The sequence below is a fragment of the Pseudorasbora parva genome, chromosome 8, assembly GCF_024679245.1.
Source record: "Pseudorasbora parva isolate DD20220531a chromosome 8, ASM2467924v1, whole genome shotgun sequence".
NCBI classification, from domain to species: domain Eukaryota; kingdom Metazoa; phylum Chordata; class Actinopteri; order Cypriniformes; family Gobionidae; genus Pseudorasbora; species Pseudorasbora parva.
In genome coordinates, this window is record NC_090179.1 from 3,809,716 (window position 1) to 3,827,993 (window position 18,278).

The 18,278-nt window shown below is 41.0% G+C and overlaps 50 non-coding genes across 50 annotated transcripts; all 50 read left to right on the forward strand.

Moving 5' to 3' along the window:
* The first annotated feature begins 37 nt into the window (after nt 1–37).
* On the forward strand, nt 38–111 carry trnat-ugu (transfer RNA threonine (anticodon UGU)). The gene has a single exon. It is a non-coding gene; the product is annotated as a tRNA-Thr (tRNA).
* Nucleotides 112–253: 142 nt separating this feature from the next.
* trnar-ucu (transfer RNA arginine (anticodon UCU)) lies at nt 254–342 on the forward strand. The gene is given in 2 exon segments: nt 254–290; nt 307–342. It is a non-coding gene; the product is annotated as a tRNA-Arg (tRNA).
* Nucleotides 343–883: 541 nt separating this feature from the next.
* trnat-agu (transfer RNA threonine (anticodon AGU)) lies at nt 884–957 on the forward strand. Its single transcript has one exon. It is a non-coding gene; the product is annotated as a tRNA-Thr (tRNA).
* Nucleotides 958–1,148: 191 nt separating this feature from the next.
* trnat-ugu (transfer RNA threonine (anticodon UGU)) lies at nt 1,149–1,222 on the forward strand. Its single transcript has one exon. It is a non-coding gene; the product is annotated as a tRNA-Thr (tRNA).
* A 142-nt stretch (nt 1,223–1,364) lies between these two features.
* Nucleotides 1,365–1,453, forward strand: trnar-ucu (transfer RNA arginine (anticodon UCU)). Its single transcript is given in 2 exon segments — nt 1,365–1,401; nt 1,418–1,453. It is a non-coding gene; the product is annotated as a tRNA-Arg (tRNA).
* Nucleotides 1,454–1,994: 541 nt separating this feature from the next.
* Nucleotides 1,995–2,068, forward strand: trnat-agu (transfer RNA threonine (anticodon AGU)). The gene has a single exon. It is a non-coding gene; the product is annotated as a tRNA-Thr (tRNA).
* A 191-nt stretch (nt 2,069–2,259) lies between these two features.
* On the forward strand, nt 2,260–2,333 carry trnat-ugu (transfer RNA threonine (anticodon UGU)). The gene has a single exon. It is a non-coding gene; the product is annotated as a tRNA-Thr (tRNA).
* Nucleotides 2,334–2,475: 142 nt separating this feature from the next.
* trnar-ucu (transfer RNA arginine (anticodon UCU)) lies at nt 2,476–2,564 on the forward strand. The gene is given in 2 exon segments: nt 2,476–2,512; nt 2,529–2,564. It is a non-coding gene; the product is annotated as a tRNA-Arg (tRNA).
* A 541-nt stretch (nt 2,565–3,105) lies between these two features.
* On the forward strand, nt 3,106–3,179 carry trnat-agu (transfer RNA threonine (anticodon AGU)). The gene has a single exon. It is a non-coding gene; the product is annotated as a tRNA-Thr (tRNA).
* Nucleotides 3,180–3,370: 191 nt separating this feature from the next.
* trnat-ugu (transfer RNA threonine (anticodon UGU)) lies at nt 3,371–3,444 on the forward strand. The gene has a single exon. It is a non-coding gene; the product is annotated as a tRNA-Thr (tRNA).
* Nucleotides 3,445–3,586: 142 nt separating this feature from the next.
* trnar-ucu (transfer RNA arginine (anticodon UCU)) lies at nt 3,587–3,675 on the forward strand. Its single transcript is given in 2 exon segments — nt 3,587–3,623; nt 3,640–3,675. It is a non-coding gene; the product is annotated as a tRNA-Arg (tRNA).
* A 541-nt stretch (nt 3,676–4,216) lies between these two features.
* On the forward strand, nt 4,217–4,290 carry trnat-agu (transfer RNA threonine (anticodon AGU)). Its single transcript has one exon. It is a non-coding gene; the product is annotated as a tRNA-Thr (tRNA).
* A 191-nt stretch (nt 4,291–4,481) lies between these two features.
* Nucleotides 4,482–4,555, forward strand: trnat-ugu (transfer RNA threonine (anticodon UGU)). The gene has a single exon. It is a non-coding gene; the product is annotated as a tRNA-Thr (tRNA).
* A 142-nt stretch (nt 4,556–4,697) lies between these two features.
* Nucleotides 4,698–4,786, forward strand: trnar-ucu (transfer RNA arginine (anticodon UCU)). The gene is given in 2 exon segments: nt 4,698–4,734; nt 4,751–4,786. It is a non-coding gene; the product is annotated as a tRNA-Arg (tRNA).
* Nucleotides 4,787–5,327: 541 nt separating this feature from the next.
* trnat-agu (transfer RNA threonine (anticodon AGU)) lies at nt 5,328–5,401 on the forward strand. Its single transcript has one exon. It is a non-coding gene; the product is annotated as a tRNA-Thr (tRNA).
* Nucleotides 5,402–5,592: 191 nt separating this feature from the next.
* On the forward strand, nt 5,593–5,666 carry trnat-ugu (transfer RNA threonine (anticodon UGU)). Its single transcript has one exon. It is a non-coding gene; the product is annotated as a tRNA-Thr (tRNA).
* Nucleotides 5,667–5,808: 142 nt separating this feature from the next.
* trnar-ucu (transfer RNA arginine (anticodon UCU)) lies at nt 5,809–5,897 on the forward strand. Its single transcript is given in 2 exon segments — nt 5,809–5,845; nt 5,862–5,897. It is a non-coding gene; the product is annotated as a tRNA-Arg (tRNA).
* A 541-nt stretch (nt 5,898–6,438) lies between these two features.
* trnat-agu (transfer RNA threonine (anticodon AGU)) lies at nt 6,439–6,512 on the forward strand. Its single transcript has one exon. It is a non-coding gene; the product is annotated as a tRNA-Thr (tRNA).
* Nucleotides 6,513–6,703: 191 nt separating this feature from the next.
* trnat-ugu (transfer RNA threonine (anticodon UGU)) lies at nt 6,704–6,777 on the forward strand. The gene has a single exon. It is a non-coding gene; the product is annotated as a tRNA-Thr (tRNA).
* A 142-nt stretch (nt 6,778–6,919) lies between these two features.
* Nucleotides 6,920–7,008, forward strand: trnar-ucu (transfer RNA arginine (anticodon UCU)). The gene is given in 2 exon segments: nt 6,920–6,956; nt 6,973–7,008. It is a non-coding gene; the product is annotated as a tRNA-Arg (tRNA).
* Nucleotides 7,009–7,549: 541 nt separating this feature from the next.
* trnat-agu (transfer RNA threonine (anticodon AGU)) lies at nt 7,550–7,623 on the forward strand. Its single transcript has one exon. It is a non-coding gene; the product is annotated as a tRNA-Thr (tRNA).
* A 191-nt stretch (nt 7,624–7,814) lies between these two features.
* Nucleotides 7,815–7,888, forward strand: trnat-ugu (transfer RNA threonine (anticodon UGU)). Its single transcript has one exon. It is a non-coding gene; the product is annotated as a tRNA-Thr (tRNA).
* A 142-nt stretch (nt 7,889–8,030) lies between these two features.
* Nucleotides 8,031–8,119, forward strand: trnar-ucu (transfer RNA arginine (anticodon UCU)). Its single transcript is given in 2 exon segments — nt 8,031–8,067; nt 8,084–8,119. It is a non-coding gene; the product is annotated as a tRNA-Arg (tRNA).
* A 541-nt stretch (nt 8,120–8,660) lies between these two features.
* Nucleotides 8,661–8,734, forward strand: trnat-agu (transfer RNA threonine (anticodon AGU)). Its single transcript has one exon. It is a non-coding gene; the product is annotated as a tRNA-Thr (tRNA).
* A 191-nt stretch (nt 8,735–8,925) lies between these two features.
* On the forward strand, nt 8,926–8,999 carry trnat-ugu (transfer RNA threonine (anticodon UGU)). The gene has a single exon. It is a non-coding gene; the product is annotated as a tRNA-Thr (tRNA).
* A 142-nt stretch (nt 9,000–9,141) lies between these two features.
* trnar-ucu (transfer RNA arginine (anticodon UCU)) lies at nt 9,142–9,230 on the forward strand. The gene is given in 2 exon segments: nt 9,142–9,178; nt 9,195–9,230. It is a non-coding gene; the product is annotated as a tRNA-Arg (tRNA).
* A 541-nt stretch (nt 9,231–9,771) lies between these two features.
* trnat-agu (transfer RNA threonine (anticodon AGU)) lies at nt 9,772–9,845 on the forward strand. The gene has a single exon. It is a non-coding gene; the product is annotated as a tRNA-Thr (tRNA).
* A 191-nt stretch (nt 9,846–10,036) lies between these two features.
* trnat-ugu (transfer RNA threonine (anticodon UGU)) lies at nt 10,037–10,110 on the forward strand. The gene has a single exon. It is a non-coding gene; the product is annotated as a tRNA-Thr (tRNA).
* Nucleotides 10,111–10,252: 142 nt separating this feature from the next.
* Nucleotides 10,253–10,341, forward strand: trnar-ucu (transfer RNA arginine (anticodon UCU)). Its single transcript is given in 2 exon segments — nt 10,253–10,289; nt 10,306–10,341. It is a non-coding gene; the product is annotated as a tRNA-Arg (tRNA).
* A 541-nt stretch (nt 10,342–10,882) lies between these two features.
* trnat-agu (transfer RNA threonine (anticodon AGU)) lies at nt 10,883–10,956 on the forward strand. Its single transcript has one exon. It is a non-coding gene; the product is annotated as a tRNA-Thr (tRNA).
* Nucleotides 10,957–11,147: 191 nt separating this feature from the next.
* Nucleotides 11,148–11,221, forward strand: trnat-ugu (transfer RNA threonine (anticodon UGU)). The gene has a single exon. It is a non-coding gene; the product is annotated as a tRNA-Thr (tRNA).
* A 142-nt stretch (nt 11,222–11,363) lies between these two features.
* On the forward strand, nt 11,364–11,452 carry trnar-ucu (transfer RNA arginine (anticodon UCU)). The gene is given in 2 exon segments: nt 11,364–11,400; nt 11,417–11,452. It is a non-coding gene; the product is annotated as a tRNA-Arg (tRNA).
* Nucleotides 11,453–11,993: 541 nt separating this feature from the next.
* Nucleotides 11,994–12,067, forward strand: trnat-agu (transfer RNA threonine (anticodon AGU)). The gene has a single exon. It is a non-coding gene; the product is annotated as a tRNA-Thr (tRNA).
* Nucleotides 12,068–12,258: 191 nt separating this feature from the next.
* trnat-ugu (transfer RNA threonine (anticodon UGU)) lies at nt 12,259–12,332 on the forward strand. The gene has a single exon. It is a non-coding gene; the product is annotated as a tRNA-Thr (tRNA).
* A 142-nt stretch (nt 12,333–12,474) lies between these two features.
* trnar-ucu (transfer RNA arginine (anticodon UCU)) lies at nt 12,475–12,563 on the forward strand. The gene is given in 2 exon segments: nt 12,475–12,511; nt 12,528–12,563. It is a non-coding gene; the product is annotated as a tRNA-Arg (tRNA).
* A 541-nt stretch (nt 12,564–13,104) lies between these two features.
* Nucleotides 13,105–13,178, forward strand: trnat-agu (transfer RNA threonine (anticodon AGU)). The gene has a single exon. It is a non-coding gene; the product is annotated as a tRNA-Thr (tRNA).
* Nucleotides 13,179–13,369: 191 nt separating this feature from the next.
* trnat-ugu (transfer RNA threonine (anticodon UGU)) lies at nt 13,370–13,443 on the forward strand. Its single transcript has one exon. It is a non-coding gene; the product is annotated as a tRNA-Thr (tRNA).
* Nucleotides 13,444–13,585: 142 nt separating this feature from the next.
* trnar-ucu (transfer RNA arginine (anticodon UCU)) lies at nt 13,586–13,674 on the forward strand. Its single transcript is given in 2 exon segments — nt 13,586–13,622; nt 13,639–13,674. It is a non-coding gene; the product is annotated as a tRNA-Arg (tRNA).
* A 541-nt stretch (nt 13,675–14,215) lies between these two features.
* Nucleotides 14,216–14,289, forward strand: trnat-agu (transfer RNA threonine (anticodon AGU)). The gene has a single exon. It is a non-coding gene; the product is annotated as a tRNA-Thr (tRNA).
* A 191-nt stretch (nt 14,290–14,480) lies between these two features.
* Nucleotides 14,481–14,554, forward strand: trnat-ugu (transfer RNA threonine (anticodon UGU)). The gene has a single exon. It is a non-coding gene; the product is annotated as a tRNA-Thr (tRNA).
* A 142-nt stretch (nt 14,555–14,696) lies between these two features.
* Nucleotides 14,697–14,785, forward strand: trnar-ucu (transfer RNA arginine (anticodon UCU)). Its single transcript is given in 2 exon segments — nt 14,697–14,733; nt 14,750–14,785. It is a non-coding gene; the product is annotated as a tRNA-Arg (tRNA).
* A 541-nt stretch (nt 14,786–15,326) lies between these two features.
* trnat-agu (transfer RNA threonine (anticodon AGU)) lies at nt 15,327–15,400 on the forward strand. The gene has a single exon. It is a non-coding gene; the product is annotated as a tRNA-Thr (tRNA).
* A 118-nt stretch (nt 15,401–15,518) lies between these two features.
* On the forward strand, nt 15,519–15,592 carry trnat-ugu (transfer RNA threonine (anticodon UGU)). The gene has a single exon. It is a non-coding gene; the product is annotated as a tRNA-Thr (tRNA).
* Nucleotides 15,593–15,734: 142 nt separating this feature from the next.
* trnar-ucu (transfer RNA arginine (anticodon UCU)) lies at nt 15,735–15,823 on the forward strand. Its single transcript is given in 2 exon segments — nt 15,735–15,771; nt 15,788–15,823. It is a non-coding gene; the product is annotated as a tRNA-Arg (tRNA).
* Nucleotides 15,824–16,364: 541 nt separating this feature from the next.
* trnat-agu (transfer RNA threonine (anticodon AGU)) lies at nt 16,365–16,438 on the forward strand. Its single transcript has one exon. It is a non-coding gene; the product is annotated as a tRNA-Thr (tRNA).
* Nucleotides 16,439–16,629: 191 nt separating this feature from the next.
* trnat-ugu (transfer RNA threonine (anticodon UGU)) lies at nt 16,630–16,703 on the forward strand. Its single transcript has one exon. It is a non-coding gene; the product is annotated as a tRNA-Thr (tRNA).
* A 142-nt stretch (nt 16,704–16,845) lies between these two features.
* Nucleotides 16,846–16,934, forward strand: trnar-ucu (transfer RNA arginine (anticodon UCU)). Its single transcript is given in 2 exon segments — nt 16,846–16,882; nt 16,899–16,934. It is a non-coding gene; the product is annotated as a tRNA-Arg (tRNA).
* A 541-nt stretch (nt 16,935–17,475) lies between these two features.
* Nucleotides 17,476–17,549, forward strand: trnat-agu (transfer RNA threonine (anticodon AGU)). Its single transcript has one exon. It is a non-coding gene; the product is annotated as a tRNA-Thr (tRNA).
* Nucleotides 17,550–17,740: 191 nt separating this feature from the next.
* On the forward strand, nt 17,741–17,814 carry trnat-ugu (transfer RNA threonine (anticodon UGU)). Its single transcript has one exon. It is a non-coding gene; the product is annotated as a tRNA-Thr (tRNA).
* Nucleotides 17,815–17,956: 142 nt separating this feature from the next.
* Nucleotides 17,957–18,045, forward strand: trnar-ucu (transfer RNA arginine (anticodon UCU)). The gene is given in 2 exon segments: nt 17,957–17,993; nt 18,010–18,045. It is a non-coding gene; the product is annotated as a tRNA-Arg (tRNA).
* Nucleotides 18,046–18,278: the final 233 nt, after the last annotated feature.

Below are 18,278 nucleotides of genomic sequence, written 5' to 3' on the forward strand. Positions count from 1 at the left end.
GGCTTTATATACCAACAAAATGCTTTGCATTACAGCTGGCGCTGTGGCTTAGTTGGTCAAAGCGCCTGTCTTGTAAACAGGAGATCCTGGGTTCAAATCCCAGCGGTGCCTATGCCACAGGATATGTGGGAGCACTTTTACACTTTTCACATTTGAAAGTCTTTACACGCTGAACAGTGTGTATCAGCAAGGAAGAACTGGAAAGCTAAGAAGTGCTGGACAAGGCATAGTGCCTTGGAAAGTGTGTTGTTGTGGCTCTGTGGCGCAATGGATAGCGCATTGGACTTCTAGGTTGTGAATGGAGGTATTCAAAGGCTGTGGGTTCGAGTCCCACCAGAGTCATCCATAAAAACTTTTGCTCAGATATCTTTGTGTTGGACAAGCATATGCTTAAACCTTTTCGGACATGAAGTATTTCAGAAGCCTACCTTTCCTCTTCGTCTTATTTCCCCTGTTGGACACACCCAGCTCAGATTACAGAATACTCTACTAATTAGCTCACGTCAAGTCCCCATTTTAAAAAAAGGAATATAACAAGAATGGTTTGAAAAACACTGGTTTAGGCCAAAAACTGCTACTGCCAATTGATGGCCACCTACCTAGCAAGAAATGCTTTCCATTTCTGCTAGCTTAAACAGAGTTTAGATTTATTGTAAATGGAGGTTCACAACACATTTAAGACACGAGTATTGAGAGATTTTAACCAAAATGAAATGATTTGAGACATTCCCTTATTCCTCAATAGAAGCCTGCACACTTTTCAGCTTTTGAAAATAATCCTCTAACTTCAAAGGAACCTAATCATGACTTAATCAGCTCTTTTCCTGACATGCTACCTCTTTTAGACTTTGAATACAAAAGTATCAAACCAAAGTAAGTACCTGGCGCTGTGGCTTAGTTGGTTAAAGCGCCTGTCTAGTAAACAGGAGATCCTGGGTTCGAATCCCAGCAGTGCCTAAAATGTGTGGCTTCTACTAGTATTCATCCAAACTTTTCAGATGTAAAAGTCTCTACAGGACACACCTTCTGGACTTCTAGGTTGTGAATAAAGGCTCAAAGGGAAAACTTTCATGAGGTAATCAGCTGTTTTCAAGATGTGCTACCTCTTTAAGGCTTTATATACCAACAAAATGCTTTGCATTACAGCTGGCGCTGTGGCTTAGTTGGTCAAAGCGCCTGTCTTGTAAACAGGAGATCCTGGGTTCAAATCCCAGCAGTGCCTATGCCACAGGATTTGTGGGAGCACTTTTAAACTTTTCACATTTGAAAGTCTTTACATGCTGAACAGTGTGTATCAGCAAGGAAGAACTGGAAAGCTAAGAAGTGCTGGACAAGGCATAGTGCCTTGGAAAGTGTGTTGTTGTGGCTCTGTGGCGCAATGGATAGCGCATTGGACTTCTAGGTTGTGAATGGAGGTATTCAAAGGCTGTGGGTTCGAGTCCCACCAGAGTCATCCATAAAAACTTTTGCTCAGATATCTTTGTGTTGGACAAGCATATGATTAAACCCTTTCGGACATGAAGTATTTCAGAAGCCTACCTTTCCTCTTCGTCTTATTTCCCCTGTTGGACACACCCAGCTCAGATTACAGAATACTCTACTAATTAGCTCACGTCAAGTCCCCATTTTTAAAAAAGGAATATAACAAGAATGGTTTGAAAAACACTGGTTTAGGCCAAAAACTGCTACTGCCAATTGATGGCCACCTACCTAGCAAGAAATGCTTTCCATTTCTGCTAGCTTAAACAGAGTTTAGATTTATTGTAAATGGAGGTTCACAACACATTTAAGACACGAGTATTGAGAGATTTTAACCAAAATGAAATGATTTGAGACATTCCCTTATTCCTCAATAGAAGCCTGCACACTTTTCAGCTTTTGGAAATAATCCTCTAACTTCAAAGGAACCTAATCATGACTTAATCAGCTCTTTTCCTGACATGCTACCTCTTTTAGACTTTGAATACAAAAGTATCAAACCAAAGTAAGTACCTGGCGCTGTGGCTTAGTTGGTTAAAGCGCCTGTCTAGTAAACAGGAGATCCTGGGTTCGAATCCCAGCAGTGCCTAAAATGTGTGCCTTCTACTAGTATTCATCCAAACTTTTCAGATGTAAAAGTCTCTACAGGACACACCTTCTGGACTTCTAGGTTGTGAATAAAGGCTCAAAGGGAAAACTTTCATGAGGTTATCAGCTGTTTTCAAGATGTGCTACCTCTTTAAGGCTTTATATACCAACAAAATGCTTTGTGTGACAGCTGGCGCTGTGGCTTAGTTGGTCAAAGCGCCTGTCTTGTAAACAGGAGATCCTGGGTTCAAATCCCAGCAGTGCCTATGCCACGGGATATGTGGGAGCACTTTTAAACTTTTCACATTTGAAAGTCTTTACATGCTGAACAGTGTGTATCAGCAAGGAAGAACTGGAAAGCTAAGAAGTGCTGGACAAGGCATAGTGCCTTGGAAAGTGTGTTGTTGTGGCTCTGTGGCGCAATGGATAGCGCATTGGACTTCTAGGTTGTGAATGGAGGTATTCAAAGGCTGTGGGTTCGAGTCCCACCAGAGTCATCCATAAAAACTTTTGCTCAGATATCTTTGTGTTGGACAAGCATATGCTTAAACCTTTTCGGACATGAAGTATTTCAGAAGCCTAACTTTCCTCTTCGTCTTATTTCCCCTGTTGGACACACCCAGCTCAGATTACAGAATACTCTACTAATTAGCTCACGTCAAGTCCCCATTTTTAAAAAAGGAATATAACAAGAATGGTTTGAAAAACACTGGTTTAGGCCAAAAACTGCTACTGCCAATTGATGGCCACCTACCTAGCAAGAAATGCTTTCCATTTCTGCTAGCTTAAACAGAGTTTAGATTTATTGTAAATGGAGGTTCACAACACATTTAAGACACGAGTATTGAGAGATTTTAACCAAAATGAAATGATTTGAGACATTCCCTTATTCCTCAATAGAAGCCTGCACACTTTTCAGCTTTTGGAAATAATCCTCTAACTTCAAAGGAACCTAATCATGACTTAATCAGCTCTTTTCCTGACATGCTACCTCTTTTAGACTTTGAATTCAAAAGTATCAAACCAAAGTACGTACCTGGCGCTGTGGCTTAGTTGGTTAAAGCGCCTGTCTAGTAAACAGGAGATCCTGGGTTCGAATCCCAGCAGTGCCTAAAATGTGTGCCTTCTACTAGTATTCATCCAAACTTTTCAGATGTAAAAGTCTCTACAGGACACACCTTCTGGACTTCTAGGTTGTGAATAAAGGCTCAAAGGGAAAACTTTCATGAGGTTATCAGCTGTTTTCATGATGTGCTACCTCTTTAAGGCTTTATATATCAACAAAATGCTTTGTGTGACAGCTGGCGCTGTGGCTTAGTTGGTCAAAGCGCCTGTCTTGTAAACAGGAGATCCTGGGTTCAAATCCCAGCAGTGCCTATGCCACAGGATATGTGGGAGCACTTTTAAACTTTTCACATTTGAAAGTCTTTACATGCTGAACAGTGTGTATCAGCAAGGAAGAACTGGAAAGCTAAGAAGTGCTGGACAAGGCATAGTGCCTTGGAAAGTGTGTTGTTGTGGCTCTGTGGCGCAATGGATAGCGCATTGGACTTCTAGGTTGTGAATGGAGGTATTCAAAGGCTGTGGGTTCGAGTCCCACCAGAGTCATCCATAAAAACTTTTGCTCAGATATCTTTGTGTTGGACAAGCATATGCTTAAACCTTTTCGGACATGAAGTATTTCAGAAGCCTACCTTTCCTCTTCGTCTTATTTCCCCTGTTGGACACACCCAGCTCAGATTACAGAATACTCTACTAATTAGCTCACGTCAAGTCCCCATTTTTAAAAAAGGAATATAACAAGAATGGTTTGAAAAACACTGGTTTAGGCCAAAAACTGCTACTGCCAATTGATGGCCACCTACCTAGCAAGAAATGCTTTCCATTTCTGCTAGCTTAAACAGAGTTTAGATTTATTGTAAATAGAGGTTCACAACACATTTAAGACACGAGTATTGAGAGATTTTAACCAAAATGAAATGATTTGAGACATTCCCTTATTCCTCAATAGAAGCCTGCACACTTTTCAGCTTTTGGAAATAATCCTCTAACTTCAAAGGAACCTAATCATGACTTAATCAGCTCTTTTCCTGACATGCTACCTCTTTTAGACTTTGAATACAAAAGTATCAAACCAAAGCACGTACCTGGCGCTGTGGCTTAGTTGGTTAAAGCGCCTGTCTAGTAAACAGGAGATCCTGGGTTCGAATCCCAGCAGTGCCTAAAATGTGTGCCTTCTACTAGTATTCATCCAAACTTTTCAGATGTAAAAGTCTCTACAGGACACACCTTCTGGACTTCTAGGTTGTGAATAAAGGCTCAAAGGGAAAACTTTCACGAGGTTATCAGCTGTTTTCAAGATGTGCTACCTCTTTAAGGCTTTATATACCAACAAAATGCTTTGGGTGACAGCTGGCGCTGTGGCTTAGTTGGTCAAAGCGCCTGTCTTGTAAACAGGAGATCCTGGGTTCAAATCCCAGCAGTGCCTATGCCACAGGATATGTGGGAGCACTTTTAAACTTTTCACATTTGAAAGTCTTTACATGCTGAACAGTGTGTATCAGCAAGGAAGAACTGGAAAGCTAAGAAGTGCTGGACAAGGCATAGTGCCTTGGAAAGTGTGTTGTTGTGGCTCTGTGGCGCAATGGATAGCGCATTGGACTTCTAGGTTGTGAATGGAGGTATTCAAAGGCTGTGGGTTCGAGTCCCACCAGAGTCATCCATAAAAACTTTTGCTCAGATATCTTTGTGTTGGACAAGCATATGCTTAAACCTTTTCGGACATGAAGTATTTCAGAAGCCTACCTTTCCTCTTCGTCTTATTTCCCCTGTTGGACACACCCAGCTCAGATTACAGAATACTCTACTAATTAGCTCACGTCAAGTCCCCATTTTTAAAAAAGGAATATAACAAGAATGGTTTGAAAAACACTGGTTTAGGCCAAAAACTGCTACTGCCAATTGATGGCCACCTACCTAGCAAGAAATGCTTTCCATTTCTGCTAGCTTAAACAGAGTTTAGATTTATTGTAAATGGAGGTTCACAACACATTTAAGACACGAGTATTGAGAGATTTTAACCAAAATGAAATGATTTGAGACATTCCCTTATTCCTCAATAGAAGCCTGCACACTTTTCAGCTTTTGGAAATAATCCTCTAACTTCAAAGGAACCTAATCATGACTTAATCAGCTCTTTTCCTGACATGCTACCTCTTTTAGACTTTGAATACAAAAGTATCAAACCAAAGTAAGTACCTGGCGCTGTGGCTTAGTTGGTTAAAGCGCCTGTCTAGTAAACAGGAGATCCTGGGTTCGAATCCCAGCAGTGCCTAAAATGTGTGCCTTCTACTAGTATTCATCCAAACTTTTCAGATGTAAAAGTCTCTACAGGACACACCTTCTGGACTTCTAGGTTGTGAATAAAGGCTCAAAGGGAAAACTTTCATGAGGTTATCAGCTGTTTTCAAGATGTGCTACCTCTTTAAGGCTTTATATACCAACAAAATGCTTTGTGTGACAGCTGGCGCTGTGGCTTAGTTGGTCAAAGCGCCTGTCTTGTAAACAGGAGATCCTGGGTTCAAATCCCAGCAGTGCCTATGCCACGGGATATGTGGGAGCACTTTTAAACTTTTCACATTTGAAAGTCTTTACATGCTGAACAGTGTGTATCAGCAAGGAAGAACTGGAAAGCTAAGAAGTGCTGGACAAGGCATAGTGCCTTGGAAAGTGTGTTGTTGTGGCTCTGTGGCGCAATGGATAGCGCATTGGACTTCTAGGTTGTGAATGGAGGTATTCAAAGGCTGTGGGTTCGAGTCCCACCAGAGTCATCCATAAAAACTTTTGCTCAGATATCTTTGTGTTGGACAAGCATATGCTTAAACCTTTTCGGACATGAAGTATTTCAGAAGCCTAACTTTCCTCTTCGTCTTATTTCCCCTGTTGGACACACCCAGCTCAGATTACAGAATACTCTACTAATTAGCTCACGTCAAGTCCCCATTTTTAAAAAAGGAATATAACAAGAATGGTTTGAAAAACACTGGTTTAGGCCAAAAACTGCTACTGCCAATTGATGGCCACCTACCTAGCAAGAAATGCTTTCCATTTCTGCTAGCTTAAACAGAGTTTAGATTTATTGTAAATGGAGGTTCACAACACATTTAAGACACGAGTATTGAGAGATTTTAACCAAAATGAAATGATTTGAGACATTCCCTTATTCCTCAATAGAAGCCTGCACACTTTTCAGCTTTTGGAAATAATCCTCTAACTTCAAAGGAACCTAATCATGACTTAATCAGCTCTTTTCCTGACATGCTACCTCTTTTAGACTTTGAATTCAAAAGTATCAAACCAAAGTACGTACCTGGCGCTGTGGCTTAATTGGTTAAAGCGCCTGTCTAGTAAACAGGAGATCCTGGGTTCGAATCCCAGCAGTGCCTAAAATGTGTGCCTTCTACTAGTATTCATCCAAACTTTTCAGATGTAAAAGTCTCTACAGGACACACCTTCTGGACTTCTAGGTTGTGAATAAAGGCTCAAAGGGAAAACTTTCATGAGGTTATCAGCTGTTTTCAAGATGTGCTACCTCTTTAAGGCTTTATATACCAACAAAATGCTTTGTGTGACAGCTGGCGCTGTGGCTTAGTTGGTCAAAGCGCCTGTCTTGTAAACAGGAGATCCTGGGTTCAAATCCCAGCAGTGCCTATGCCACAGGATATGTGGGAGCACTTTTAAACTTTTCACATTTGAAAGTCTTTACATGCTGAACAGTGTGTATCAGCAAGGAAGAACTGGAAAGCTAAGAAGTGCTGGACAAGGCATAGTGCCTTGGAAAGTGTGTTGTTGTGGCTCTGTGGCGCAATGGATAGCGCATTGGACTTCTAGGTTGTGAATGGAGGTATTCAAAGGCTGTGGGTTCGAGTCCCACCAGAGTCATCCATAAAAACTTTTGCTCAGATATCTTTGTGTTGGACAAGCATATGCTTAAACCTTTTCGGACATGAAGTATTTCAGAAGCCTACCTTTCCTCTTCGTCTTATTTCCCCTGTTGGACACACCCAGCTCAGATTACAGAATACTCTACTAATTAGCTCACGTCAAGTCCCCATTTTTAAAAAAGGAATATAACAAGAATGGTTTGAAAAACACTGGTTTAGGCCAAAAACTGCTACTGCCAATTGATGGCCACCTACCTAGCAAGAAATGCTTTCCATTTCTGCTAGCTTAAACAGAGTTTAGATTTATTGTAAATAGAGGTTCACAACACATTTAAGACACGAGTATTGAGAGATTTTAACCAAAATGAAATGATTTGAGACATTCCCTTATTCCTCAATAGAAGCCTGCACACTTTTCAGCTTTTGGAAATAATCCTCTAACTTCAAAGGAACCTAATCATGACTTAATCAGCTCTTTTCCTGACATGCTACCTCTTTTAGACTTTGAATACAAAAGTATCAACCCAAAGCACGTACCTGGCGCTGTGGCTTAGTTGGTTAAAGCGCCTGTCTAGTAAACAGGAGATCCTGGGTTCGAATCCCAGCAGTGCCTGAAATGTGTGCCTTCTACTAGTATTCATCCAAACTTTTCAGATGTAAAAGTCTCTACAGGACACACCTTCTGGACTTCTAGGTTGTGAATAAAGGCTCAAAGGGAAAACTTTCATGAGGTTATCAGCTGTTTTCAAGATGTGCTACCTCTTTAAGGCTTTATATACCAACAAAATGCTTTGGGTGACAGCTGGCGCTGTGGCTTAGTTGGTCAAAGCGCCTGTCTTGTAAACAGGAGATCCTGGGTTCAAATCCCAGCAGTGCCTATGCCACAGGATATGTGGGAGCACTTTTAAACTTTTCACATTTGAAAGTCTTTACATGCTGAACAGTGTGTATCAGCAAGGAAGAACTGGAAAGCTAAGAAGTGCTGGACAAGGCATAGTGCCTTGGAAAGTGTGTTGTTGTGGCTCTGTGGCGCAATGGATAGCGCATTGGACTTCTAGGTTGTGAATGGAGGTATTCAAAGGCTGTGGGTTCGAGTCCCACCAGAGTCATCCATAAAAACTTTTGCTCAGATATCTTTGTGTTGGACAAGCATATGCTTAAACCTTTTCGGACATGAAGTATTTCAGAAGCCTACCTTTCCTCTTCGTCTTATTTCCCCTGTTGGACACACCCAGCTCAGATTACAGAATACTCTACTAATTAGCTCACGTCAAGTCCCCATTTTTAAAAAAGGAATATAACAAGAATGGTTTGAAAAACACTGGTTTAGGCCAAAAACTGCTACTGCCAATTGATGGCCACCTACCTAGCAAGAAATGCTTTCCATTTCTGCTAGCTTAAACAGAGTTTAGATTTATTGTAAATGGAGGTTCACAACACATTTAAGACACGAGTATTGAGAGATTTTAACCAAAATGAAATGATTTGAGACATTCCCTTATTCCTCAATAGAAGCCTGCACACTTTTCAGCTTTTGGAAATAATCCTCTAACTTCAAAGGAACCTAATCATGACTTAATCAGCTCTTTTCCTGACATGCTACCTCTTTTAGACTTTGAATACAAAAGTATCAAACCAAAGTAAGTACCTGGCGCTGTGGCTTAGTTGGTTAAAGCGCCTGTCTAGTAAACAGGAGATCCTGGGTTCGAATCCCAGCAGTGCCTAAAATGTGTGCCTTCTACTAGTATTCATCCAAACTTTTCAGATGTAAAAGTCTCTACAGGACACACCTTCTGGACTTCTAGGTTGTGAATAAAGGCTCAAAGGGAAAACTTTCATGAGGTTATCAGCTGTTTTCAAGATGTGCTACCTCTTTAAGGCTTTATATACCAACAAAATGCTTTGTGTGACAGCTGGCGCTGTGGCTTAGTTGGTCAAAGCGCCTGTCTTGTAAACAGGAGATCCTGGGTTCAAATCCCAGCAGTGCCTATGCCACAGGATATGTGGGAGCACTTTTAAACTTTTCACATTTGAAAGTCTTTACATGCTGAACAGTGTGTATCAGCAAGGAAGAACTGGAAAGCTAAGAAGTGCTGGACAAGGCATAGTGCCTTGGAAAGTGTGTTGTTGTGGCTCTGTGGCGCAATGGATAGCGCATTGGACTTCTAGGTTGTGAATGGAGGTATTCAAAGGCTGTGGGTTCGAGTCCCACCAGAGTCATCCATAAAAACTTTTGCTCAGATATCTTTGTGTTGGACAAGCATATGCTTAAACCTTTTCGGACATGAAGTATTTCAGAAGCCTAACTTTCCTCTTCGTCTTATTTCCCCTGTTGGACACACCCAGCTCAGATTACAGAATACTCTACTAATTAGCTCACGTCAAGTCCCCATTTTTAAAAAAGGAATATAACAAGAATGGTTTGAAAAACACTGGTTTAGGCCAAAAACTGCTACTGCCAATTGATGGCCACCTACCTAGCAAGAAATGCTTTCCATTTCTGCTAGCTTAAACAGAGTTTAGATTTATTGTAAATGGAGGTTCACAACACATTTAAGACACGAGTATTGAGAGATTTTAACCAAAATGAAATGATTTGAGACATTCCCTTATTCCTCAATAGAAGCCTGCACACTTTTCAGCTTTTGGAAATAATCCTCTAACTTCAAAGGAACCTAATCATGACTTAATCAGCTCTTTTCCTGACATGCTACCTCTTTTAGACTTTGAATTCAAAAGTATCAAACCAAAGTACGTACCTGGCGCTTTGGCTTAGTTGGTTAAAGCGCCTGTCTAGTAAACAGGAGATCCTGGGTTCGAATCCCAGCAGTGCCTAAAATGTGTGCCTTCTACTAGTATTCATCCAAACTTTTCAGATGTAAAAGTCTCTACAGGACACACCTTCTGGACTTCTAGGTTGTGAATAAAGGCTCAAATGGAAAACTTTCATGAGGTTATCAGCTGTTTTCAAGATGTGCTACCTCTTTAAGGCTTTATATACCAACAAAATTCTTTGTGTGACAGCTGGCGCTGTGGCTTAGTTGGTCAAAGCGCCTGTCTTGTAAACAGGAGATCCTGGGTTCAAATCCCAGCAGTGCCTATGCCACAGGATATGTGGGAGCACTTTTAAACTTTTCACATTTGAAAGTCTTTACATGCTGAACAGTGTGTATCAGCAAGGAAGAACTGGAAAGCTAAGAAGTGCTGGACAAGGCATAGTGCCTTGGAAAGTGTGTTGTTGTGGCTCTGTGGCGCAATGGATAGCGCATTGGACTTCTAGGTTGTGAATGGAGGTATTCAAAGGCTGTGGGTTCGAGTCCCACCAGAGTCATCCATAAAAACTTTTGCTCAGATATCTTTGTGTTGGACAAGCATATGCTTAAACCTTTTCGGACATGAAGTATTTCAGAAGCCTACCTTTCCTCTTCGTCTTATTTCCCCTGTTGGACACACCCAGCTCAGATTACAGAATACTCTACTAATTAGCTCACGTCAAGTCCCCATTTTTAAAAAAGGAATATAACAAGAATGGTTTGAAAAACACTGGTTTAGGCCAAAAACTGCTACTGCCAATTGATGGCCACCTACCTAGCAAGAAATGCTTTCCATTTCTGCTAGCTTAAACAGAGTTTAGATTTATTGTAAATAGAGGTTCACAACACATTTAAGACACGAGTATTGAGAGATTTTAACCAAAATGAAATGATTTGAGACATTCCCTTATTCCTCAATAGAAGCCTGCACACTTTTCAGCTTTTGGAAATAATCCTCTAACTTCAAAGGAACCTAATCATGACTTAATCAGCTCTTTTCCTGACATGCTACCTCTTTTAGACTTTGAATACAAAAGTAACAAACCAAAGTACGTACCTGGCGCTGTGGCTTAGTTGGTTAAAGCGCCTGTCTAGTAAACAGGAGATCCTGGGTTCGAATCCCAGCAGTGCCTAAAATGTGTGCCTTCTACTAGTATTCATCCAAACTTTTCAGATGTAAAAGTCTCTACAGGACACACCTTCTGGACTTCTAGGTTGTGAATAAAGGCTCAAAGGGAAAACTTTCATGAGGTTATCAGCTGTTTTCAAGATGTGCTACCTCTTTAAGGCTTTATATACCAACAAAATGCTTTGTGTGACAGCTGGCGCTGTGGCTTAGTTGGTCAAAGCGCCTGTCTTGTAAACAGGAGATCCTGGGTTCAAATCCCAGCAGTGCCTATGCCACAGGATATGTGGGAGCACTTTTAAACTTTTCACATTTGAAAGTCTTTACATGCTGAACAGTGTGTATCAGCAAGGAAGAACTGGAAAGCTAAGAAGTGCTGGACAAGGCATAGTGCCTTGGAAAGTGTGTTGTTGTGGCTCTGTGGCGCAATGGATAGCGCATTGGACTTCTAGGTTGTGAATGGAGGTATTCAAAGGCTGTGGGTTCGAGTCCCACCAGAGTCATCCATAAAAACTTTTGCTCAGATATCTTTGTGTTGGACAAGCATATGCTTAAACCTTTTCGGACATGAAGTATTTCAGAAGCCTACCTTTCCTCTTCGTCTTATTTCCCCTGTTGGACACACCCAGCTCAGATTACAGAATACTCTACTAATTAGTTCACGTCAAGTCCCCATTTTTAAAAAAGGAATATAACAAGAATGGTTTGAAAAACACTGGTTTAGGCCAAAAACTGCTACTGCCAATTGATGGCCACCTACCTAGCAAGAAATGCTTTCCATTTCTGCTAGCTTAAACAGAGTTTAGATTTATTGTAAATGGAGGTTCACAACACATTTGAGACACGAATATTGAGAGATTTTAACCAAAATGAAATGATTTGAGACATTCCCTTATTACTCAATAGAAGCATGCACACTTTTCAGCTTTTGGAAATAATCCTCTAACTTCAAAGGAACCTAATCATGACTTAATCAGCTCTTTTCCTGACATGCTACCTCTTTTAGACTTTGAATACAAAAGTATCAAACCAAAGTAAGTACCTGGCGCTGTGGCTTAGTTGGTTAAAGCGCCTGTCTAGTAAACAGGAGATCCTGGGTTCGAATCCCAGCAGTGCCTAAAATGTGTGGCTTCTACTAGTATTCATCCAAACTTTTCAGATGTAAAAGTCTCTACAGGACACACCTTCTGGACTTCTAGGTTGTGAATAAAGGCTCAAAGGGAAAACTTTCATGAGGTAATCAGCTGTTTTCAAGATGTGCTACCTCTTTAAGGCTTTATATACCAACAAAATGCTTTGCATTACAGCTGGCGCTGTGGCTTAGTTGGTCAAAGCGCCTGTCTTGTAAACAGGAGATCCTGGGTTCAAATCCCAGCAGTGTCTATGCCACAGGATATGTGGGAGCACTTTTAAACTTTTCACATTTGAAAGTCTTTACACGCTGAACAGTGTGTATCAGCAAGGAAGAACTGGAAAGCTAAGAAGTGCTGGACAAGGCATAGTGCCTTGGAAAGTGTGTTGTTGTGGCTCTGTGGCGCAATGGATAGCGCATTGGACTTCTAGGTTGTGAATGGAGGTATTCAAAGGCTGTGGGTTCGAGTCCCACCAGAGTCATCCATAAAAACTTTTGCTCAGATATCTTTGTGTTGGACAAGCATATGCTTAAACCTTTTCGGACATGAAGTATTTCAGAAGCCTACCTTTCCTCTTCGTCTTATTTCCCCTGTTGGACACACCCAGCTCAGATTACAGAATACTCTACTAATTAGCTCACGTCAAGTCCCCATTTTTAAAAAAGGAATATAACAAGAATGGTTTGAAAAACACTGGTTTAGGCCAAAAACTGCTACTGCCAATTGATGGCCACCTACCTAGCAAGAAATGCTTTCCATTTCTGCTAGCTTAAACAGAGTTTAGATTTATTGTAAATGGAGGTTCACAACACATTTAAGACACAAGTATTGAGAGATTTTAACCAAAATGAAATGATTTGAGACATTCCCTTATTCCTCAATAGAAGCCTGCACACTTTTCAGCTTTTGAAAATAATCCTCTAACTTCAAAGGAACCTAATCATGACTTAATCAGCTCTTTTCCTGACATGCTACCTCTTTTAGACTTTGAATACAAAAGTATCAAACCAAAGTAAGTACCTGGCGCTGTGGCTTAGTTGGTTAAAGCGCCTGTCTAGTAAACAGGAGATCCTGGGTTCGAATCCCAGCAGTGCCTAAAATGTGTGGCTTCTACTAGTATTCATCCAAACTTTTCAGATGTAAAAGTCTCTACAGGACACACCTTCTGGACTTCTAGGTTGTGAATAAAGGCTCAAAGGGAAAACTTTCATGAGGTAATCAGCTGTTTTCAAGATGTGCTACCTCTTTAAGGCTTTATATACCAACAAAATGCTTTGCATTACAGCTGGCGCTGTGGCTTAGTTGGTCAAAGCGCCTGTCTTGTAAACAGGAGATCCTGGGTTCAAATCCCAGCAGTGCCTATGCCACAGGATTTGTGGGAGCACTTTTAAACTTTTCACATTTGAAAGTCTTTACATGCTGAACAGTGTGTATCAGCAAGGAAGAACTGGAAAGCTAAGAAGTGCTGGACAAGGCATAGTGCCTTGGAAAGTGTGTTGTTGTGGCTCTGTGGCGCAATGGATAGCGCATTGGACTTCTAGGTTGTGAATGGAGGTATTCAAAGGCTGTGGGTTCGAGTCCCACCAGAGTCATCCATAAAAACTTTTGCTCAGATATCTTTGTGTTGGACAAGCATATGATTAAACCCTTTCGGACATGAAGTATTTCAGAAGCCTACCTTTCCTCTTCGTCTTATTTCCCCTGTTGGACACACCCAGCTCAGATTACAGAATACTCTACTAATTAGCTCACGTCAAGTCCCCATTTTTAAAAAAGGAATATAACAAGAATGGTTTGAAAAACACTGGTTTAGGCCAAAAACTGCTACTGCCAATTGATGGCCACCTACCTAGCAAGAAATGCTTTCCATTTCTGCTAGCTTAAACAGAGTTTAGATTTATTGTAAATGGAGGTTCACAACACATTTAAGACACGAGTATTGAGAGATTTTAACCAAAATGAAATGATTTGAGACATTCCCTTATTCCTCAATAGAAGCCTGCACACTTTTCAGCTTTTGGAAATAATCCTCTAACTTCAAAGGAACCTAATCATGACTTAATCAGCTCTTTTCCTGACATGCTACCTCTTTTAGACTTTGAATACAAAAGTATCAAACCAAAGTAAGTACCTGGCGCTGTGGCTTAGTTGGTTAAAGCGCCTGTCTAGTAAACAGGAGATCCTGGGTTCGAATCCCAGCAGTGCCTAAAATGTGTGCCTTCTACTAGTATTCATCCAAACTTTTCAGATGTAAAAGTCTCTACAGGACACACCTTCTGGACTTCTAGGTTGTGAATAAAGGCTCAAAGGGAAAACTTTCATGAGGTTATCAGCTGTTTTCAAGATGTGCTACCTCTTTAAGGCTTTATATACCAACAAAATGCTTTGTGTGACAGCTGGCGCTGTGGCTTAGTTGGTCAAAGCGCCTGTCTTGTAAACAGGAGATCCTGGGTTCAAATCCCAGCAGTGCCTATGCCACGGGATATGTGGGAGCACTTTTAAACTTTTCACATTTGAAAGTCTTTACATGCTGAACAGTGTGTATCAGCAAGGAAGAACTGGAAAGTTAAGAAGTGCTGGACAAGGCATAGTGCCTTGGAAAGTGTGTTGTTGTGGCTCTGTGGCGCAATGGATAGCGCATTGGACTTCTAGGTTGTGAATGGAGGTATTCAAAGGCTGTGGGTTCGAGTCCCACCAGAGTCATCCATAAAAACTTTTGCTCAGATATCTTTGTGTTGGACAAGCATATGCTTAAACCTTTTCGGACATGAAGTATTTCAGAAGCCTAACTTTCCTCTTCGTCTTATTTCCCCTGTTGGACACACCCAGCTCAGATTACAGAATACTCTACTAATTAGCTCACGTCAAGTCCCCATTTTTAAAAAAGGAATATAACAAGAATGGTTTGAAAAACACTGGTTTAGGCCAAAAACTGCTACTGCCAATTGATGGCCACCTACCTAGCAAGAAATGCTTTCCATTTCTGCTAGCTTAAACAGAGTTTAGATTTATTGTAAATGGAGGTTCACAACACATTTAAGACACGAGTATTGAGAGATTTTAACCAAAATGAAATGATTTGAGACATTCCCTTATTCCTCAATAGAAGCCTGCACACTTTTCAGCTTTTGGAAATAATCCTCTAACTTCAAAGGAACCTAATCATGACTTAATCAGCTCTTTTCCTGACATGCTACCTCTTTTAGACTTTGAATTCAAAAGTATCAAACCAAAGTACGTACCTGGCGCTGTGGCTTAGTTGGTTAAAGCGCCTGTCTAGTAAACAGGAGATCCTGGGTTCGAATCCCAGCAGTGCCTAAAATGTGTGCCTTCTACTAGTATTCATCCAAACTTTTCAGATGTAAAAGTCTCTACAGGACACACCTTCTGGACTTCTAGGTTGTGAATAAAGGCTCAAATGCTTTGTGTGACAGCTGGCGCTGTGGCTTAGTTGGTCAAAGCGCCTGTCTTGTAAACAGGAGATCCTGGGTTCAAATCCCAGCAGTGCCTATGCCACAGGATATGTGGGAGCACTTTTAAACTTTTCACATTTGAAAGTCTTTACATGCTGAACAGTGTGTATCAGCAAGGAAGAACTGGAAAGCTAAGAAGTGCTGGACAAGGCATAGTGCCTTGGAAAGTGTGTTGTTGTGGCTCTGTGGCGCAATGGATAGCGCATTGGACTTCTAGGTTGTGAATGGAGGTATTCAAAGGCTGTGGGTTCGAGTCCCACCAGAGTCATCCATAAAAACTTTTGCTCAGATATCTTTGTGTTGGACAAGCATATGCTTAAACCTTTTCGGACATGAAGTATTTCAGAAGCCTACCTTTCCTCTTCGTCTTATTTCCCCTGTTGGACACACCCAGCTCAGATTACAGAATACTCTACTAATTAGCTCACGTCAAGTCCCCATTTTTAAAAAAGGAATATAACAAGAATGGTTTGAAAAACACTGGTTTAGGCCAAAAACTGCTACTGCCAATTGATGGCCACCTACCTAGCAAGAAATGCTTTCCATTTCTGCTAGCTTAAACAGAGTTTAGATTTATTGTAAATAGAGGTTCACAACACATTTAAGACACGAGTATTGAGAGATTTTAACCAAAATGAAATGATTTGAGACATTCCCTTATTCCTCAATAGAAGCCTGCACACTTTTCAGCTTTTGGAAATAATCCTCTAACTTCAAAGGAACCTAATCATGACTTAATCAGCTCTTTTCCTGACATGCTACCTCTTTTAGACTTTGAATACAAAAGTATCAAACCAAAGCACGTACCTGGCGCTGTGGCTTAGTTGGTTAAAGCGCCTGTCTAGTAAACAGGAGATCCTGGGTTCGAATCCCAGCAGTGCCTAAAATGTGTGCCTTCTACTAGTATTCATCCAAACTTTTCAGATGTAAAAGTCTCTACAGGACACACCTTCTGGACTTCTAGGTTGTGAATAAAGGCTCAAAGGGAAAACTTTCATGAGGTTATCAGCTGTTTTCAAGATGTGCTACCTCTTTAAGGCTTTATATACCAACAAAATGCTTTGGGTGACAGCTGGCGCTGTGGCTTAGTTGGTCAAAGCGCCTGTCTTGTAAACAGGAGATCCTGGGTTCAAATCCCAGCAGTGCCTATGCCACAGGATATGTGGGAGCACTTTTAAACTTTTCACATTTGAAAGTCTTTACATGCTGAACAGTGTGTATCAGCAAGGAAGAACTGGAAAGCTAAGAAGTGCTGGACAAGGCATAGTGCCTTGGAAAGTGTGTTGTTGTGGCTCTGTGGCGCAATGGATAGCGCATTGGACTTCTAGGTTGTGAATGGAGGTATTCAAAGGCTGTGGGTTCGAGTCCCACCAGAGTCATCCATAAAAACTTTTGCTCAGATATCTTTGTGTTGGACAAGCATATGCTTAAACCTTTTCGGACATGAAGTATTTCAGAAGCCTACCTTTCCTCTTCGTCTTATTTCCCCTGTTGGACACACCCAGCTCAGATTACAGAATACTCTACTAATTAGCTCACGTCAAGTCCCCATTTTTAAAAAAGGAATATAACAAGAATGGTTTGAAAAACACTGGTTTAGGCCAAAAACTGCTACTGCCAATTGATGGCCACCTACCTAGCAAGAAATGCTTTCCATTTCTGCTAGCTTAAACAGAGTTTAGATTTATTGTAAATGGAGGTTCACAACACATTTAAGACACGAGTATTGAGAGATTTTAACCAAAATGAAATGATTTGAGACATTCCCTTATTCCTCAATAGAAGCCTGCACACTTTTCAGCTTTTGGAAATAATCCTCTAACTTCAAAGGAACCTAATCATGACTTAATCAGCTCTTTTCCTGACATGCTACCTCTTTTAGACTTTGAATACAAAAGTATCAAACCAAAGTAAGTACCTGGCGCTGTGGCTTAGTTGGTTAAAGCGCCTGTCTAGTAAACAGGAGATCCTGGGTTCGAATCCCAGCAGTGCCTAAAATGTGTGGCTTCTACTAGTATTCATCCAAACTTTTCAGATGTAAAAGTCTCTACAGGACACACCTTCTGGACTTCTAGGTTGTGAATAAAGGCTCAAAGGGAAAACTTTCATGAGGTTATCAGCTGTTTTCAAGATGTGCTACCTCTTTAAGGCTTTATATACCAACAAAATGCTTTGTGTGACAGCTGGCGCTGTGGCTTAGTTGGTCAAAGCGCCTGTCTTGTAAACAGGAGATCCTGGGTTCAAATCCCAGCAGTGCCTATGCCACAGGATATGTGGGAGCACTTTTAAACTTTTCACATTTGAAAAACTTTACATGCTGAACAGTGTGTATCAGCAAGGAAGAACTGGAAAGCTAAGAAGTGCTGGACAAGGCATAGTGCCTTGGAAAGTGTGTTGTTGTGGCTCTGTGGCGCAATGGATAGCGCATTGGACTTCTAAATTGTGAATGGAGGTATTCAAAGGCTCTGGGTTCGAGTCCCACCAGAGTCATCCATAAAAACTTTTGCTCAGATATCTTTGTGTTGGACAAGCATATGCTTAAACCTTTTCGGACATGAAGTATTTCAGAAGCCTAACTTTCCTCTTCGTCTTATTTCCCCTGTTGGACACACCCAGCTCAGATTACAGAATACTCTACTAATTAGCTCACGTCAAGTCCCCATTTTTAAAAAAGGAATATAACAAGAATGGTTTGAAAAACACTGGTTTAGGCCAAAAACTGC